Raw genomic sequence first — 13370 nt, forward strand, 5'->3', positions numbered from 1 at the left:
GCTAATATTACTGAAATGAGTCTGATGTTCACGTGCCTGCTGTCCTAATGCTGAACTTAGCTATTATGTGCCTAGTATAACATCTTGCCAATGGACTACAGTTGAAAATTAGCCTGCTGGCTAACACTGGCACATTTACAGAAATGTTGATTAATGTGCACTGTCCTTAAATAAATAAATGAAATGAAATGAAACTTACACACATGCTGCAGGTTTGCAAACCAAAACACTTAAACTTAAACTCACGCACAAAAATGTGTAATTTTTATATTTAGAAGCACACACTGTGATCTAAATTTAAGGAGTAACTCAGACTGAAAAGCTGTTGCCCTCCCTGGTTGAAGGTTTCAAGCCACTTTAACCCCTGACCACCCCCAGCATCACAGCTGGAGTACACCTGAGGCCTGCACTACAAAGCAGGACTTAAGGTTAGTAATGTAACGTCAGGTTTAACTCTTAGTTTTTAGAGTTACAGTGGTGGTTTACTTCACCTTAGGTCACCCAAGACAAGATTTTCAGGCGGTGTTAATTTACTCTTTAAACACCAACATTTTTACACATGACCTGAACATGCTATGACTCTAAATTGATAGACAGGTATTAAAATTTTGTGTATTTCCTATGAACAGTTATTCTTTTAAATTATTTTAAATTATTTCTGTTGATAGTGTGAAAAACAACACAAAAGATCTAAATATATACGGTCAGAAAATACTAGATTGGGCTTTTAAGCATAACTAAAAGACAAAAAAGGCATTAACTGCTGCATTAATTGATCTTTCCTGTGGTCCCTTGGGGGCAATGGAAACAAGCTGTAAACATGTACATGTTATCACTATATAGAGTTATTAAGTTACAGCGAACAAGTTAGAAAATAGTTGACAATTTACACATCCAGCAGACACAGAGCAGAATTATCACCCCATTAGAGTCTTGTTTGTGTCCACCTAAGTCAAAAACTTTACTTTAAGCTCTGTTAAGCACCCTGAGAGAAATATCTGGCTGTTTAGCTGCTCCGTCGCTAGATGTGTCTGCTGCTCGGTGCTGGACATGTAGCATACAGTGGGTTAATCAGATTTTTTCTGAAACAAGCTGCCGTGCACCAAAATAATAAAATTGTGGACTGGAAAACCAAAAAATGAGCTGAAAGACGTTAAAATGCTGAGGAGAACTGCAGAGTTGGGTAATAAATCTCAGTGGGTTCGTCACTGTAAGCGACATCTTCCACATAGACATACTAATTTCATCCATTGTTAATGTAAAATGTTAATTAGTGCAGCTTTAAAGTATGTGTGAGTCTAAATGCAGGAGCATGAGTATGCACACTGTTGATAAATCAAACAGAATTTGGATTATCCCTCTCTCTTGTTCTTTCCTTCTTCAGTATAAGAGTGCACAGACATTCACAAAAAATTTATCTCCCATTGATTGCCACACTCACTTCCCCTTTGACTTCATTTCCTGGATTAGGGCTACCTCAGTTATGTTGAACACTCTTTGTCATTTGATGTATTTTACTGTAACGTTTTCCATCATGTTGACATTTTTCTTTTACTGTCCAGACATTTCAGTTATGTTTGTCCTTGTCTTCTTGTGTTCTGTCAGTGAAAATTCTTGTTACTGTACTCCAAACAATGCCAGAAACAACAGTTTGATTCCTATGGGTTCTGGCTAAGGCAAGCATTTGTGCTCCCAGTTGGATGAAAATGTATAACATGAAATAAGTAGTCTCATTCAGCACTGTGTGTGTGTGTTTGTGTGGAGCTGCTGAAAGATCCAAGAGAGAACAAAGTGAAAGCAAAAACACACAAACAGAAACAAGGAACAGGATTCAGGAGCAGGACTTTCTCAACCTCACTTGAAGAAACATGGGCAAATGTTATGTATAAACCATTTTGTAAAACGCTTGTTTTTACTATAATAAGTTGTAAAACTAAGCTCTTTTTGGTGTTTTAACCTACAGGGGCTCATTTTGACAGACGTTAGCAAGAGTACAGATATCAGTAAAGATACAGGAATTTCAGCATGTCGATGAGTTAAAACAAATGGTTTCATTTGATAAAAGGAACTGAGGGCAGCATTTTTATTTCATACCCAATTATTTGATGTCAATGCAAAAAAGAAAATTACAGAAGCTCAAGTTTACCAGCTCAGCGTGTCTTTATGCTTCATACCAACAAGGACACACAGAAGCCCCTGATACCAAGCTCAGCCAATGTCACTTTAATGTTCAGTGTCAATTGCAGCACCACCTTCAGGCCAATAAAGTAGAAGCTTTTTGACAATTTTGACATTTCAACTTGAAACTTATGCCACGTCCTTGCTGAATAGTTGAAGAGTAAACAAGGATGTTTCCTCAAATAATTCATATACCCTAGACAGGTATGAAATATGTTTACTGGTCAAGTGCATGAAAACTCTAATGCATGCTGGATTTAACAGAAGGCATGCTGGTGGGAAATGTTGTCTGACTTTAGCTGGTGCTGCAAAACATAACCATGTTACATGACACGGTATCTCGCGCAAGATCAGGCATCAAGAGAGTCTGGCTATGAAGTCAGCGAAAGTCAGCCGTAGTCATCTCAAACACACCAAACAAGTTCTTTAGGTCACAGGTTTAATGAATTGAACAGATCCCCCTTATAGAAAATATGTAGCCTACTAAACGTGAATGTGTGAGTTAGTTAAGAAGCCAGATAATAATAATAATAACCCAAAAACAAAACAAAAGGTTCCACTAGACAGAACACTCAGTCTGGACATAGTTTAGATTTAACATTTCAAATAGTCCCTTCCTATTGGCAGATAAGCATCCAAACCCATGACAGAATTACATTTGGGTAAATCAGGTTAATCTGCAAGATCTTAGTCAGTGGGGTGGGAATGTTGTCTTGTAATTTGCCTGTGATTTAGATCAGTCTATTGGATCTTGGGAGTGTTAATGTCATGGCTTCATTTTTCAACTGATATGTTTCATTTTTTTGTTGAATATTGTTATTTATGTAGCATTTTTATGTTTCCAGGCCACAAAGCAATAACACTAGAATACCACGAAGGGTGTTGTACAGTAAGATTTTTAGTTGGAGAAGTTGGAGTTGAAGCGTATTATTGCATGACTTTACACCAGCAACTTTTTATTAAGTCAACAAAAGATCTAGTTTAATCTACTTCTGATTCATATGACCACCAGATGTTTGTTATCAACCACATACTGTTATTTATCACACCAACGCCACCCATCTGACAAACCAAGCAACACAAAACAATAATTATTTGACATTATTATTTTTTTGTGTTCTAGATCAGCTGTATCCTGAACAATGTTACTGTTGGAAGCAGGCTGTCATGCTTTTTATCATTTCTGGCAACGTAGCTAAAATGGGTTAATGTGTTAAAGACAGTGAAGCAAATATCAACACCCAATTCTTGCCAATTTACCACAGAGGGAGGCAATGATTACGTTATAAATCTTTAATTTGTTGGCGTACCATATTACGTAGAACTATTTCATCATGGTGAAGGAATTCTGAGGTAATTCACTGCTAATCCAACATGTGTTTATTTAACAATACCACAAAGCATGTTTTGGCTTCAAGCGTTATGCAAACAGGGAGAGGTAAATATGAGACAAATGTGCACAGAGACAATATCATTCTTTATCTGGAAGTCTCTCCCTCCCTCTCTCTTGTTGTAACCAAGGCTTTCAGGGATTCACTGAGCAGTTTGAGGGTCTTTGCCCTCGTCCATATTGCGTCAACATCCGTTGGCAGGGCAGCAAAAACCTCAGCGGCAAAGGAATTCAGAGAAACGCTCACACACTGTACGCTAGATATGCACACACACAGCTCAGCCCCACACATTTTTGGCACTGTTCGCCCCATTGTGTCTTATGTAAATGTGGGGTGAATAATGCATGGCTCTGCTCCATACGGGAGCTTGTGACTTGTGTAACAGTCTACAGGCCTGAAGGAGCTTCGCCATTCCTGCTCAGGCTTCATAATTCAGATTCAGAGCCTAACCTTTCAATTCCAACAACAATCAGAGAAACAAAAGCGCTCCTATTTAAGTGAAGACTTTCTGTTTATTGGAAATGGTGAGTCCAATCTCTACAGTCACTTTTAGCTAATTAAAATGTGGATATGGTGCGATATATTAATCTTGATATCAAGTGGGAATGTTAAGAGTTCAGTACATAGATGGAGGTAGGTAGGTATAAAACTAGATGTGGCCCTTCTGGTTCTAAAGGGCAGGGAGCTACTGTGTATCAGCGTCCCGAGGGCATTAGATTGTAGTAGGTCTTGAGGGTGTGTTTGTTGTCTTCAGTCTTTTATGTACACATAAAGATAAATAAGTACAGAGCAGAATATCAAAGCAGAGTGTTCATTCTTGACCTTGAAACCCCAAATGGAATATTATAAAGTCACGGTTCACTTAGAGGAGACCAGAGATGGTTGTAACATTTTAGATTTTTCTGTCTGTCTCTTGGAGCTCTTTTAAGCCACTGCGTTCAAAATGTGATACCAACGACTTACGGTGTAGCTGTTATCTCTGCAACACAGAAAGAAGATCTATTGTTTAGTCTCAAACGACAAGGAGTGAAATTTTACAATTCACCTCCATAGTCTAGGTTAGTTGTAACATACGCTGGGGTGAAATGTAATAAGGAGTATGAGAAGAACATTTTATACAGAACTGAAGAAGTCCTTTGGATGAGGGACGAAACATCTTCCAGTATCTTCAACCAAGTCCAGTTGCCCTTGACTTTAACCTTCGTTGGATTTTATTGAAAGCTTTTTAGTCAACACTTGAATTATTTTTTAACATACTTGGTGTATGTGTGTGTTGGGCAGGTTGATCCAAGTATCTTAGTTACTGTCAGTCATTGTAGTAGTGACAAATTAGTGAACATAATAATGTGTAACAAAATGTGCTGATGTCCACAAACTGAATATTAGTGCTTGCTTGTCTTGCATTGTCACAGTGGTGACAAACGTATCGCACTCCTGGAGTGCAGGCCTCATCGGCCCACAGATAAGCCTGTAGATCTGACACTAACATTTGAACATAATAATAAAACAATTAACATTAGGCTACTCCATGTGTTAGACACATACTGAAAATCCAAGATAACTTATAACTAAACATTTTCTTGGGGTAGGTTGTAACATTGTCATTGTTGTTACAACTAACCCAGAGTTTTAATGTTACAACAAACCCAAACTCCGGTAGCCATGAACTAGCTTACCTTACAGCTTGCAGCTAAAACATTAGCACTAATAACTTGTATGAAAGATATCTACATAGACACACAATAAATGTGATTTGTTTGATGAGTTTTACTACAAAGCAGCCAATGCTAGATCAAAAAACAATTCCCTCTGAAATTGGCTGTGCCTGCCACAGGGTACTACTTTTTCAGTCTATGCTTTTTCTAAGCGGACTAAGAACTAAACTGAGCATGTGCAGTGAATCAGGTGATTAGTAACGTATTTCTGGTTGGAGAAATGGAAATGGAGAAAATATTACAACTATCTGACCCATGTCTTTAACATGGTGTACCCAGTTCTGCATGCCTACCAAGATCTGCATGCACATCCAAGTAGGAATACTGTTTAAAAACGATATAATATTCTTTGTGGGGTTCATCAGTAGTGAAAAATGTTTCGAAAGATATTATGAACGTTTAGAGTCATCAATATTTTATTACACTTAGTAGAAGTAGTATTCCTTGAGATTCAGCAAAAATAGGCTACGTGTTGATAAGGGCATTTGAAAAGGACCTTAAGGGATGGATGCATTATTCAGCAGAACAGATAGAGTGCCAAGATTTGCATCCTACTCTTTTCTCAACATAGGGGTATATGAATGTAACCTCTCGCGAGTTGCATGCAATTCTCGGCACAACACCTGTCCTTTCTGCAATTTTGTTGCCACGCAACCCAAATTTATGTATTTTGATTACGTCATGACACCTGATCAACTTCCACTCGCTGAAGAAGGCCATGGCATGTGGTCAAAAGCTTGTAAGTGAGTTTAAAGTTTTCTATCACAAACATCAGTGTTTCAGTTTTCTATATCCAGTAGTATTAAATGAACAGAAAATTTTTCCCAAATTATGTAATTTTAAGTTTATTTTCTCTTAACTTTTATTTAAATCTAAATTTCTATAGCAAGAGACTCTCAAATATGTCTCAACAAAGACATCTGAGACATTTTCCACATAACACTGTCTCCCTCTGGTGGAATTCAGAGGTCATCTTCCAGTTTGCAAAGAAACAGTACTGATAGTATCCTGATTTTTTCTTCTAAATATCTTGTAAAATTGAATGAAATCTAAACAATGTATGGCCAGGCAAAGAATAAACAATGACCAAAAAAATCTTCTTGTAATTTCCAACATTTTTTGTTGCATCACATTTCAGTCCAGCTGATCACCTTTGCAATAAACCAGGAAATAAATCAAACATTTCTGGTGATGGAATTGCTAAGAGTACGAATTGAATTTTGGAAGTGCAAGAAAAAGTGCAATGTGACTGGGATTTACTGCAGTGGACAGCACAAAAAGTCTACACAATCAAGTGCAAGTGTTTATGGTCAGTTTTGTCAACTGTCCCATGTCTGACAACGTAATTGACACTGATGCCATAAAGTTAACTATTCTCATATTGTTTACCCTGCAAAACTCCCAGGTTGCCGAGTCACAGAAAAACAAATTTAGATTTATAATGTCTTTGGGCTGGGAGGAAATCAGAACAAGATTTCTTTTGTATACTATTGTGGATTGTGAATTAAAAACTGTCTATCCAGAGATCTTAGCTGTGACAACAGTTTACTTATTACTTTCTTACTTTGTTAGAAGTTAGCTCCTAGAGAAACTGTTAACAATGCGATCTATGAATTATCATCAAGAACTGTTGTTACAGCTGATAACCTCTGGATAATTAGGACTTCAGACAAAAAGGGTTTATTGTGTGTATTGGGATTCACTTTGTCCTTAATGTTGACCCATTTTTTGTATTTCAGTTTACAAAATCTTGTTTTTAGTTCACAATCCAAGCACTTATCAAAACAGAGTACAAAGTGCTTCACAATAAATCACACATAAAATACAAAGAATAACCACACAAGGATGGTAAAATACTGAATGAAAGAACAAGGATTCCAGTAGAGTATATAAAGTATGTTCTACAGGACATGTTCTACATTTCCAAGTCCTAGTTAAGAGAGGAGTAGCTGAGTTCTGTACAATCTTTACCCTATTCAGGGTTTTTTGATTAAGGCAAGTGAAAAGGCTGTTGCAATAGTAAATGTTTGAGGAGATAAAAGCATCTAAACCGTGTCTGCATCTGTAAGATTCAAGATAGGCTGTATTTTTGCAATATTTCTAAGGTGGTAAAAGCTGGACTGGACAAGCATAGAAACATGATCAGGCCTCACAAGTTGTCAGTAGAGGGCAGAATTTCACTGGAGATATGTGGCTAACGGTCAGTCATGAATTTTCCTTTCACATTTATGGTGAGTTTTAATGATGGTGGTTGAACACATAGGCTATTGTAAGGTAATGAGTCCACCGAGTGAAGTCTGAGGACAGATGTGTGGTAGACTTTGACCTTTCCATTTGCTTGTAGTGTTCCTTTCTCCTTCCAGTAATCAGGGTTGTGGGAGTAACGGATTACATGTAACAGCGTTAATCAGGATACAAAACTAAAGTAACTGTAGTACGTTACAGTACAGAAAATAAACACGTAATCAGATTGCAAGTACATTTTGTAAAAATTAGGATTACACATAGGGATTACTTTAAGCACAAAGTTTCCATTAAACGGAAAGCGGACTGCTATTTGCTATTGACGTGTTTTACTAGTTACACACAGCTAGTGAGGATGTCTGTTGATCGGTGTGTGGCCAGTAGTTGAATGTGGCCACGCCCCCACCCCGTTACGCAGTCAGTCAGATCAGCTGACTGAATGAACACACGGCAGCCGGACGCGATCACAGACTCTGAGTCTGAGACCGAGGAAGGCCAGTCTGACCACTGACCACTGGGACAGTATGAAGGTGTTTTTATTGCCATAATTCCCCGCCGGGTCCCCCCGCCCCTGGCCTGAAAACCTCCAGGGCTTGAGTAAAGGTGTAAGCCTAAACGCACACTCCGCTGCTCTGAGTTCCCATTACGGGCAGAGTAACCTGGTGACCAGTAACGTTAGCTGCAGGCTAACTGAGCTAATTAATGGCAGCTAGTTAGCAGCAGTTAAAGCAATGTGTCCATCAGAAAACTCACAGAGTTGAGGCAGAAGAGCAGGGGCACATCAGAGAGAAAACCACATAATATTTTAATTCAAATATGACCCAGTTTCAGCAAAATCAGTGTATAAAGTTGTGCTTTCGTACAGTGATCAGTGGTGCCCCGGTTCTAGAAATTTTCAGCAGCGTCATAAAAACATAGACAGCTTTTTAGTGGGCACTAAATTAATTCAGGCCCCCCAGTGCAGAATGATTCGTCAACATTTTAAACGTTTTCCAGGAAATGACACTAAAATAATGATACTAAAATATCAAGGTTACCTACAAAACAAAATTTTTTGGCATTGATGTGTCAGATCCTGCCATATGACATAGGCCTGGTCCAAGGCAGATAATAAAACATTTAGGCCTAAACATCGAATTTGATTTCATGGGAATGAGATATTTTATAATTGTATGTTTCTCTAAAAATGCACTGAGCAGACAACGCAACTTTGATACTCTTTTGTCTTTAAATTTGCGTATTTGGTATTGAAGTAATCCAAAAGTAACTAAACGTTTTCAGGTTACATTACTTTTATTTTCTGGTACTTGGATTACATTACCGACTACATTTTTTTAACAAGTAATTAGTAATTGTACTGTACTGTAATGCAGGAGTAATAATGATCCAAAAATATCATCTATTAAAACATTGACAGGGACCTTTTTTATGCAAGTACTTCTACTTTTGATACTTTACAAACATTTTGCTGGTAATACTTATACTGGCACCTCACAGTAAAACTTCACACTTAGTAAAGTATTTGAATTCTTCTTTCACCACTGATGAGTGCAGCTCATGGAAACTTTCCATGCTGCAGCTCATGCAGCATGGAAAGCCCCACTGACAATGGAAAGCCTATAATGCTACCAGCCTGAGGGAAGTACGCCATCCTAGAAGAACTTTGTTTATTCACACTGAATGACAGACTGATGGGAACATAGCAGTGATGTCACATTGAAAACCATTTTTAGTTGATGATCATACATTCCTCTTTTGACTGAGAAATCTCATCGTGAGTGTGTGTTTGATGAAACCCAACTAGATAAACTCCTGAATGCACCACAAACTGTCTTTCTTAGTTCCTGAAAAGAAAGAACGTTTTTGCTGTTTTAATGCCCTGTCATCCATTCTCAGATCATCTCAGGAAGTTCAGAAACTTCAATATACCGTAAAGCTTTGCGATTATAAGCTCAGTTCCTCAATAAGACGGTCACTGCTGTTGGTCAGTCAGACGCTGGTCCATCAGCCGGATCAGAGCGGGGAATCCCCAAAAGCAGCTTAGAGGATTGGATTACAGTGTAATTGTTCTGTTTTAATCCGCTGAACTAAGATGATTTTCCTGTTTACACGATTTTTGGGGGCCTTCTTAAAACGTGTTTTTCCCCCTTTTCAGTACAGAAAACTAGGCATACACAGAGTAGAGTTTGTGCCATTGAAGCTGATTGAATTTTATTGTCATATAATATCCAACACACAAGAAGATCTATGGCTGCTGAAGCTATTGTACAAATTGTAAAATTAATTTTGATTTATATGAAGAAAAGGCTAAGCTTTTGTATGGATTTCCTCTTGTAGAAGAAATAGCTATCTACTTTTCTACCGACTCACTTCTCTTGAGCTGCTTCTACCTTTTTTCTCTGTAATCTAAGGTCTGAATTTAAGGTACAAATGTACACAAAATGACTCAAGACCTTTTCTTTAGGCCTTGCTGTTGTAAGTTTTACCACATGAGGGCAGCAGTGTTACACAGTTGCTCAGTGGCTGGACAGTTTTCTTCTTAATTGTCTGAGATACAGATGAAACTGCATGTTCAAATATGGTCCTCTGGGTATGGAAGGAAGCTCCAAATACGTCACATATACTGTTACAAAAAACAGAGGTGTTTAAATGAAGTTTGGGGACTGCACTAATCTCAAAGACAACAACAACTCGCCTGTTTCCATTTTCAAGAGTGACTGCAGTCCTAACAAAGGCAGCTAATCGGTCTAGGCCTGGTCTATATGTTTTTAAATCATCTGTTATATCACTATTGATATAAATTTCAATAAAGCTTGAAACAAATATCAGTTTTTGATACCACTTGTAATGAAGGGTTTAAGGCAGTTATTGTTTGACCTATTAGCTGTTCACATTTTAGACAGTGACTCCTTTTACTGTTTTAACCAGAATATAACAATTCTGACTAAAAACAGAATTATTGCACTCTGTGTGGCCTTTTTCTTGGTGTCATCCCTGAGTAACCATAGTGTGTGTGTTGTGTCACGTACCAGAGTTACGGACAAAAAATTTCAATAAAGCTTGAAACAAATATCAGCTTTTGATACCACTTGTAATGAAGGGTTTAAGGCAATTATTGTTTGACCTATTAGCTGTTCACATTTTAGACAGTGACTCCTTTTACTGTTTTAACCAAAATATAACAATTCTGACTAAAAACAGAATTATTGCACTCTGTGTGGCCTTTTTCTTGGTGTCATCCCTGAGTAATCATAGTGTGTGTGTTGTGTCACGTACCAGAGTTACGGACAAAAAATTTCAATAAAGCTTGAAACAAATATCAGCTTTTGATACCACTTGTAATGAAGGGTTTAAGGCAGTTATTGTTTGACCTATTAGCTGTTCAAATTTTAGACCGTGACACCTTTTACTGTTTTAACCAGAATATAACAATTCTGACTAAAAACAGGTTACATTTTAGACAGTGACTCCTTTTACTGTTTTAACCAGAATATAACAATTTTGACTAAAAACAGAATTATTGCACTCTGTGTGGCCTTTTTCTTGGTGTCATCCCTGAGTAACCATTGTGTGTGTGTTGTGTCACGTACATAGACTGTATATAAAAAGGTCACGTACCAGAGTAGAGGCGTGTCCCCCAGTGGCTCAAATGAAACACTACACCCACTCAAATTCAACACTGATAAAAATACACTGAGCAGCAACTACTCTGTGTTTAGTCTGTCTGGGTGTTGGTCAGACACTAATCTACAGGAGCACATGTTGGAATAGATAAGTGTTTGTCACTTGCTAGTCATATGGTCTACATCATAATGAGTGGTATGAGTTGCATGTATAGGAGCACACTGTAATAATGTTCAGCATGATGATGATAGTGATTCTTAAAATTGTTTTTTTTTTATTCTCTTAAAGTGAAAGCAAATCATTCCTTGTTTTGCTGAGAGCATCTGGGGCTACTACAAGGCCCCACAAGGGACATTTAAGTCCACTTTGTTAATCACTGAGCCAGACCATGTGAATTTAAGTGAAAGCATTGGTCCCCTGTGAATATCTAAATGCATAAATAAGCATGGGATAGAATTTGATGTACTTCATGAAGGGAAAGTTTGCATGTTAAATATACGTATGCATGTTTAAATCATTTTTAAATCATTAGATATTGTATAAAATGCATTATGTATGATTAAGGGCTTATTTCTGGTATTTTGTGTATAGAGGAAGATTAGCTTTGTTTCCATTTGCATTTCATGCAGTTTGTCCGTGTGAGTTGGTGCAGACACAATAGCTGCTGGTAGGTTGCATCATCAGCTAATTGTGACCCAGGAGATACCCTTCACTGGCAGGCGAGTGAGAGGGGCAACCACATGTGGGTGTGTGTGCGCGCCTGAAAACCCACTGCCTCTGCAGCTACTGCTGCTGCAATCACCTGCAATCCTTTCAACGCCTCGCCACTCCTGCTGGTTGCCTGGAGACGGGGTCGTCTAGGCCACAGAGCTAATGATACTGGGAGAGGATGAGGAGGAGGAAGATGGAGACAAAGATACAAAGAGAGGAGTGGTATCAAAAAGGAGAAGGGGAGGGGGAGAGTAGGAGCGATAATTGAGGAGAAGGTGGCGTGCTCGTCCTTTAACTGGGACTCACATTATGTTCATTCGCTTCTGATTTGTGTCCTTTTGAAGTGCCCTTAAGCAGGACTCTGAACCTTCGGCTGCTCACTCACTGTGAGCCAGCTCTGGATAAAAGCACCATGTGGTGCTTTCACTAACAGCAAAATCAGAAACAGGGATTGCAGACAGAGGGAGATCAGACAGACAAATACAACCACCCATCGTCCCGTCCTCACACACCAAAGAAAAATAAATATTAGAGTTTGTTTTTCACTTCTCAGCTCACAGCTAATGTCACCAGGTCAGGTTACTAGCTTATACTCCTGTAAAAAGCTAGTAAAAATCAAAGTCATGTATCTAATGTATCCATAAAGCCAAAAATCGCTCCTTCTATCCAAAGACTTTTGGTTCAAATGAGGGAAAACTACCCCCCCCCCCACACACACACACAATTTTTTTTAAATTATGTTTATCTTTTAAACAATAAACATAATACATTTTTGTGTTTCTTTTAAATTCTGGATATTTCCTTTTTTGTCATGGCTTGATTTTTATTTTCTGGACTGGGCTATATTGATTGGTTCAACATTGGATGTAGGTATTCTCAGTTTACTTTAAATAAAACCAGTTTACCATTGCAAGGTTTTTTAAAGCTCGAGGGGTTCCACATACACCCTCCATATTGCTGTGGAATTTATAAAATGCTTCTGGTAATTAAAATTAAAACATAACCAAACTGAACTCTTTTCACATATTTTTAAAAAATGAAAGGGTCTTTCAGATTTTTTGGCTCAATTTCGAACCACTAACCTAAACAAAAGAAGCTTAATTTTTCGGTGTGCAAGACCAGCAGGAGATCGATAACATTCACCACATGTGGGAGGGAGGGGCGATGGGACAACATCAGCAAAAGATCCACTGCTGGGTTGATGCAGCAACACTGTCAGCTATTGCTCACCTTTGCACCATCTCTCTGTGTATGTGTGCAGGAGGAGCATCGGAGACCTGCTAATTGATTTCAGTCCTCTGGAAAGTCATTTCATCATACTTGGTGTTTTTAACCCTTGTCTTACGACAGCCTTACAGCAGTCTGTCTGCAGGAGACTCACAGCCCAACAGGGAAATCATAAGCTTCTGAGTGTGTGTGTGTGTGGACAGGGAAAGAGAGAGAGAGCACGAGACGTAAACGATGAAGGTGCCCTAAAAATGAGGCAAGGATGGGTTAGGATGGATGA

The sequence above is a fragment of the Micropterus salmoides genome, unplaced genomic scaffold, assembly GCF_014851395.1.
Source record: "Micropterus salmoides isolate LMB-PRFRI ecotype aquatic unplaced genomic scaffold, ASM1485139v1 Ms_hic_scaffold_8, whole genome shotgun sequence".
In the NCBI taxonomy this organism is placed as follows: Eukaryota; Metazoa; Chordata; class Actinopteri; order Centrarchiformes; family Centrarchidae; genus Micropterus; species Micropterus salmoides.